The sequence below is a fragment of the Rattus rattus genome, chromosome 7, assembly GCF_011064425.1.
Source record: "Rattus rattus isolate New Zealand chromosome 7, Rrattus_CSIRO_v1, whole genome shotgun sequence".
Lineage (NCBI taxonomy): Eukaryota > Metazoa > Chordata > Mammalia > Rodentia > Muridae > Rattus > Rattus rattus.
In genome coordinates, this window is record NC_046160.1 from 103,917,008 (window position 1) to 103,924,402 (window position 7,395).

The window sequence follows — 7,395 nt, forward strand, 5'->3', positions numbered from 1 at the left end:
ATTGCGAGTCTACTTCTGCCCCCAAAGTAACTGATAAAATCAGACTATTTATATCCTTAATTTAAAAAAGTTATCAGGGAAACAGTAGACTTAGTGACACAGTGTGATAACAAAGAAAATTGAGACAGTTACTTGCTCTCCTATTTCTTTGTCACATGGACCTACATTAGGCTTTTTAAAAGAGTGAGTCTATGGCTCTTTGATTAAAGGAGACCTGGTAAATTACCAGCAGATGGTATTGTATATAATGGTGCAGTCTATTATTGTACTACTAGATGGCTTGTCCTATCAATTTACCTGAAATGATTGAAATTACTATACATGGGTGTGTGCCTGTATATACACATAGAGTCATCTAGTAAATTATTTTGGCTTTTGAGGCTTTAGAAATGAGAATCTAAACACAGACAAAGGTATAAAACTCAAGAAAAAGAAAGAAATAGAGGAGAGGAGATGACAGTTATGGTGATGATCATGATGATTATATTATTATTATTATTATTATTATTATTATTATTATTATTATTATTATTATTATTATTATTATTTGGATGGTGGTGGTGCAGCTGGTGGTAAAGTTCATAAAAACCTGCTTGGAACATCCAGTCTAACCTACTTTGACCTTGCTAGCAAAGGTGTAAAAACTTCTTATACCTCTAACTTATGCAGGATCTGTTCCCCACCACAAAGTTCCATGGAGATCCCAAGTCATCTGATGACACAGAGGGTGAAAAGAAACAGCTCATTCCTTCAAATGGCCTAAATAGGGAGAGTCAAGCATGGTTTTGATACCAAATGGTATGTCTCTTATTCACTTTTTAGATTGTTCCAGTTACATATCCAACAACTAAAATCGTGTCTTCAGGCAGATGTCCTTGAATTTGCAAAAAGAAAAAAATAATTAAAAACTTTCCATAGAGAATGTTACCAGATCAACAGCAATGGTTTCCTACTCTCTAAAGAATTATGTGGATGTCAGGGCCAGAGAACTTAATGGAAGCCGGGTGGTCAATAAGAAGCAGGACACAAACAATGAAGTCCACAAGGATTAATTCTATTACCCATCTGAGATAATAGGATTATGGAATCTCTAAGACCAGTTTCTGTTGGATGCCTTGGCCAAAGCTGAGTCAATTTTAGGCACCATCTGTGACTGGTCTCTGGGATTGGAAATATTAGCACATTATTTCAGGGAAGTCAAGCTTGTCTTTGACCTCTCCTCCTGGTGTCCCAGACAGTCCTACTTGCCTCTGGCCATGATGAGAAGAAGGTCTGTGAGCTCATTTCTGGGCAGTGTTTGGATGAAATGGAGACAGAGTCCACTGGGGCTTATATGTGAGGAAAACGTCAAGGTCTTGCTTCCTAAGAGAGCTGGGAAAGACATTATTAGGTGTCGAGAAGAGCTGCCTCTGGGCTTTTAACATAAAATAATAAAAGTCAAGCAAAATGAGAATTTTCCCAGGAAAACTTGACTTGGACATACTTTCTATGGGTGGAGTAGCAGACACTAGCTCGGACCTGCTGGACAACTTTGGATAAAATCAGAGAATGCAAGTTTGTCATTGGGTAATTGTTGAATGGGATCAGTCTGTCTATATTCTTTGAGGCTAATCTTAGTACCAGTCTTCAGGGTGCCATACCTAGAGATGCCGCAACCTCTAGATACCTATTCTCTCCAGCCAAAGTCAACAAGCCGATTATCTGAGCCATCCAATATAATTGCCAATAGCCACATATGTCTACTGAACCGTGGAAACTTTGCTGGGCTTAATTGTACTTTAAATTTAAAATATGCAACAGGGTTATTTAAAAATACATAACGGGATATTTCAAGAATTTAGTACAAAGCTGTAAAATATCACACTAAAATTTGTTGCATGTTGGACTGAAGATACTTTGGAAATATTGAGTTAGAAAAAAATGTATTATTAAAATTAGCTTAAATTATTCTCTTTACTCCTTCAAAGAATGTGGCTACTACAAATTTTTAAATTACATTTGTGGTTATGTTTGTGGCTCACATTGTGTTTCTTTTGGAGCACATTGTTCTTTATCCTCAGGACTCTTATTGCTAACATATCCACTTACCCTTGACAATGATGAGCATGGGTCTTCTCACATAACACATTTGATTTTAACAAGAGTCACTGAAAACGGTAAGGGGAGAAATAGGTAAATCCTTTTACCTCAAATATGCATCTTTCTTCTTTATCCTGGAAAATTTTTATTCATCCAAGGAACTCACATCAAAAGTCTTCCCTACCAAAGCTGTCTAATTAGGTTAGTGTACACGATTCCCCTTCTACATTATGAGTGTGTTCTAAATAAGACATCCTATATGTCAATAACATATTTGTTGCAGTAGCAATATAAATGCTTTTCATTTCTTTTTTCATCAATAATTTTTTACCCATCCTGTTATATGGCCTCATGTACCATTTAGACAGTTGTTGGAACGCTCTCCCATCCTTTGTTCTTCATAGAGCCCACAATACCATAGAGTGAAATTTCCCCATGTGAGTTGGCAGCATAGATGCTTCATTTTAAATAATATTTTTCTTAATTCTTTGAAAATTCCATACAGTGCATTTTAATCATATTTGCCACTGCCCTTCACTCCTCCCAGGAACACCCCTAACTCCCTACATACCAATGTCATGATCTCTCTCTCGATCTCTCTCTCTCTTTTTATTAAAGCCCTAGATGTAAGCATCTTGGTGATTGCTGAGGATGAAGTATTTACCTGGTATACATGCTCTGGTGATAAAACGTAGGCCAGATCTATCCAATTCATATCTTTATTTATTTTTCTCTTTCTTTCTAGTTCTGCTTTCAAGGTTTTGTCCTTAGGTTTCTCCTTATTTCACCCCTGTGAATACACTCCTGCTTTGAAATTGAATGTTTATCCCATTGATTGGGTGTTTACTCTCCTTAAGGCCAGAAAAATATGGGATTCATTAGGCAAATGATGACCTAATATCTTAGCAATTATTAGTTCTTTCCCTGTTTTCTGACACTTGTCAACCTAAGGGCTGACAAAGTCAACCTTCCAACATACCTAGACTAGTTTCTTCTTTGGATCCTGCTTGAGATGTTGTTGGGCTCTGGGAGATAGACCACTGTCCCATGTGTGGAATAGGAAATCAGATCTCTGTTTAGTTGATTATAAGCATTCCCCTTTTATAGATTAACACTCAGGCACATCCAGGAGCCATCCTTACTCTAAGAGCAGACAGCGTCTCTCTTTCTAAGGGTTGTTGTGCACCCAGCTCCTACCACTTGACCTTGGTAGAAGTCTTGCCAACTTATGTAAAATGTAGTCCAGGAAGAAGAGGCAGCTATGACATTCTCATGAAAGGGCATAGTTAGAATTCTGTCTTCAATTATCACTGAGATAATAAAAACAAATGGAACTGCCAAATTATTAAAGTAGTAAAAATATTCTGAAGACTGTCTAATTTTCTTTGGTCATGAGGATATATTCAATATGACTCTTAGAAGAAAAAAGGAAATAGAATTGATAGATACTGTCATCTGTTAAATATGAGATTGCCCAATTTTGGAACTTTAATATTTTTGTTGTTTTGCTTCCTTTCCTAATTTTTACTTCTCAGATCTGCTGGAATAGCTTAAAGATAAAACTTTGATCTAACTGGAAATCTACCAGACCTCCCACTTTGCCTGAATAACATCTACTGCTTCTCTCTCCTCAGCTTGGATTTCACTTCTGTTAGAAAATCTGATATTCTATATGCAAAAAAGAAATACCCAACTGTATGCCTCCCAGAATGATGCCCAAACCAGGTAGTTATTCAAAAAATGTTACTGAATAAGGAATGAAGAAATGAATGGTAGCAAAAATAGATGTCGAAGATCTTTGGCTTATAAAATTATCTTAATTTAAAGATAACCATACAGAGAGAAAATCCTAAAGACTTCACCAAAAATCTGCTAAGACTGGTAAATTAATTATGGAATTGAAGAATATAAATTAGCATATGAAAACCACTAGCAGTTTTATATACCAATAATGAACTTGATGGTAATAATAATGAGGAAAACTATCTTATTCATGATAATAGATGACCTAACAATAAATTTAACCAATGAAGTGGATAATGTCTATAAAGAATAAAATATGACGAAGGAAATTGTAGAGGACATATAAAATTAAAATAAAATCCATTTCTATGGACTGTCTAATTGTAATATTGTTTAAATATCCATATTATTATACACTATCTATAACTCCAATGCAATCTTCATCAAAGTAGCAATGGTTTCCTTTACAAAAAGAAAAAATAACCTTAAAATTTGTGTGGAACCACAAAAGACTTCTAGGCACAAAAAGTAAACCTGACCAGAAAGAACAAAGCCAGGGACATATCAAACATATCAAAAAAACCTGCAAAAGTATATAACAAAGTGCTGGAGAGATAAATCCTCAGTTAAGAATGCTTAATGCTTTTCTAGAAGATCCAAGTTCAGTTTCCAGTACCTACGTTGGACAACTCAGTACCACTTCCCAGCACCCATATGGATTGACTCATAACCATCCCTAAATTCAGGTTCAGGGCATTAAGATACCTCTCCCCTTTTCTATCCTTCACACCTACCAGGACAGAGAGGGTAGGTAAGGAGGTAGGTAGGCAGGCAGGCAGACAGACAGACAGACAGATGCATACCTATTTAGATGCATAGATACCCATAAATAAAATGTAATAAGTAGAACTCTTCGATATATATTGCTGGAAAATCTGTAGAGCATTTCTTACTAGGTGATTGATGTGGAAAGGACCTAATCCCTTCCATTTAGTGGGTGATACCATCCCTAAGCTAGTTGACCTGGATGGTATAAGAAATCAGACTGTGTAACTCATGAGGAGCAATGTAGCATTCCTCCATGATGTATTCTCCCTGGCTTTCCTCCATGACGGATTTATAAGCTGTAATGTGAAATAAACCCTTCCTCCCAAAAGTACTTTTGGCTATGGTGTTTTATCAGAAAAATGAAAACCCTAATAGAAAATAACTTCCCTTGTATATTTATTAGGGTTGTCATTATTTACAATAGCCAAAATAGAACATTAACTAAGGTGTTCATCAACCAATGAGCTGAGTAAAAATATGACATACTATGACCACTGGAATATTTTTAGCCATAAAAAGAATAAAATTTTTACTTTTTGACCATGTGCATAAAATAAAAGATGCTATATTAAGAAGAAAATATCCATATAAAGAAAACTATTCATATAAAGAAAACAAATAATCATATTCACATATAGTTCTAACTATTCATTTCATGAAGTAGAGGGTAGAACAGAGATCACTAGGGGTTAGGTAGGGTGGAGGAGGGGATGTCACAGGGTGGTTAAAAAGTAGACACAAATATTCAGTTGAGAGGGAAACACAGAGCCAAAGTTGAAGCAGGATGGTAAGGAGAATGGTTTATAATCTCTTATTTATTTTAGGATTAGCTAAAAGAGTGGAGTTCAGATTAAACAAGTGCTAAGTCTATAAAGATTTATAGATGCTATTTATCTAGCATTTGATTGTTATATATTGTACACGTATGCTGGATTTTCAGGCTATACTCCATCAATGGCATACAATTATAAATCAACTCTTCTTTTAAATCTTTGATTCCAGATTAGAGCTATAGCTTTCTCCTGGAGCGCTGGATAGGTATAATGAAGCCCCAGTTTCAGTCCTCAAATCCTGGTAAAAATATCAAACCCATGACTTGAAGACAAACATTACAGCTGTTTACAATACTCATTCGGAGTCTTGTGAGAATACCTTTAAAAATGGACACAACCCTGTGACATCCTGAGGTCAAGTAAGGTCAAGGTAGTAAAACATTTTGCAACCCAAAAAGCCCTACAGAAGGTGACCCACTAAACTGTCCTCTTTCCCTCTTTATGCACATGCTTACCATGAAAGTATGAGTGCAATGCTTCAGGTATGTGAGGCAAAATTTTCTGGGAGCCGGGGAGTTCCGAAGGACTGTAAGCCGTGTACAACACACAGTGCAAGTCTAGCTCTGTATCATTCCACAGCTGGCATTCAGAGGATTCCTTTTGAGAAATATAGGTAATCCAACTTGGAGATTCTCTGATGTCAGAACAATTAAGGAAATTGCAGTAGTCTGAGGACATACCGTGTTTACTCACCCATGACCCCACCCACAGTGAGAATAAACTGTTTTTATGTTTAATACCTTTACCCCCAAATACCTGGGTTAAATATGAATCTTATTATCTTGCCACCCCAAGGAAGAATTTCTTTGATAAGTTTATTTTATTTTCTTATTTTTTGGAGAAGTTCATATAAATGGTAAATTTCCAGCTCCCTCCCTGTTCGTCCTTCCAGTTCTCTATGAATCTACCTCTTAACTCTACATCCTTTTCTTCTTGGAAATAACCTAGTATATTTAATGTTGCCCATATGTACAAGGGTATATGGCCATCTATTGGACCATGGACAACCTACTAGTGAGCATAGTCTCCAAAGATTGATTCCCTTTCCCCCAGTTGCAATCAATAGTCAATAGTGCCTTTATTACGTGTAGAGCCTTCTGGATTCCTCCTTCATCTATGCTAGAGTTTTGCCTGGTTTGATCTTGTGCATGTCTTAGGCAGGTAACAGTTCATGAGCATAGTAACTGTGGAGTTACTAGGCTTTGGAATATTGTTCTAGTGAACAGAAGGATGAAAGGGTTGTGTCTAGAGTCATTGCTAGCTGTCCTGTTAATCCGATACAATGCTTATAATGCATAAGGAAAGACTGGCTACAAGGAAAGAAAGGAAAAGGTTAATCAGGAAAAAAATGAACTAGCATTTTATTGTGTGAGGTTTGCAGATATTTTCAATAAGAATGTTGATTACAGTTAGGCTATCACTATTTATGTGTTAGGCATTTGAGCAGTTAAAAAGAGTTTGCTCTAAGGACCTCTGACGAAAGAAAACCATACCAAGACTTCTTGCCCTATTCTTCCCGATGTTGCCTGAGGGAACTTGACAATCTGTCTTAGCATGTTTGTGTGAGTTGAACAATAAACATGATTCAAATCTAGTGTTGACAATTATTGAATCTTAGGAATAAGGATTGGCTGAAGGATAGCTGACATAGGATGTTTATGATGGCTTATTACAAAGATCAGAAACCTGGTTAAGTTAATCCAAGTATTTATACTGTAATGAATCTTAGGAGTAGCCACAAATATCTGAAAAGAATGGGACCATACAAGGACCGAAAGTAGAGTTGGTGAGTCCAGGAATAGAATAATTATCGGTTCACTTGAATACTTTGGTTTCTACATCTTGCTTTCTCTCTATCCCATCCTTATCTTGATGGACTTCTTTATTGTTTGTCTATGCTTTAACATGGCAT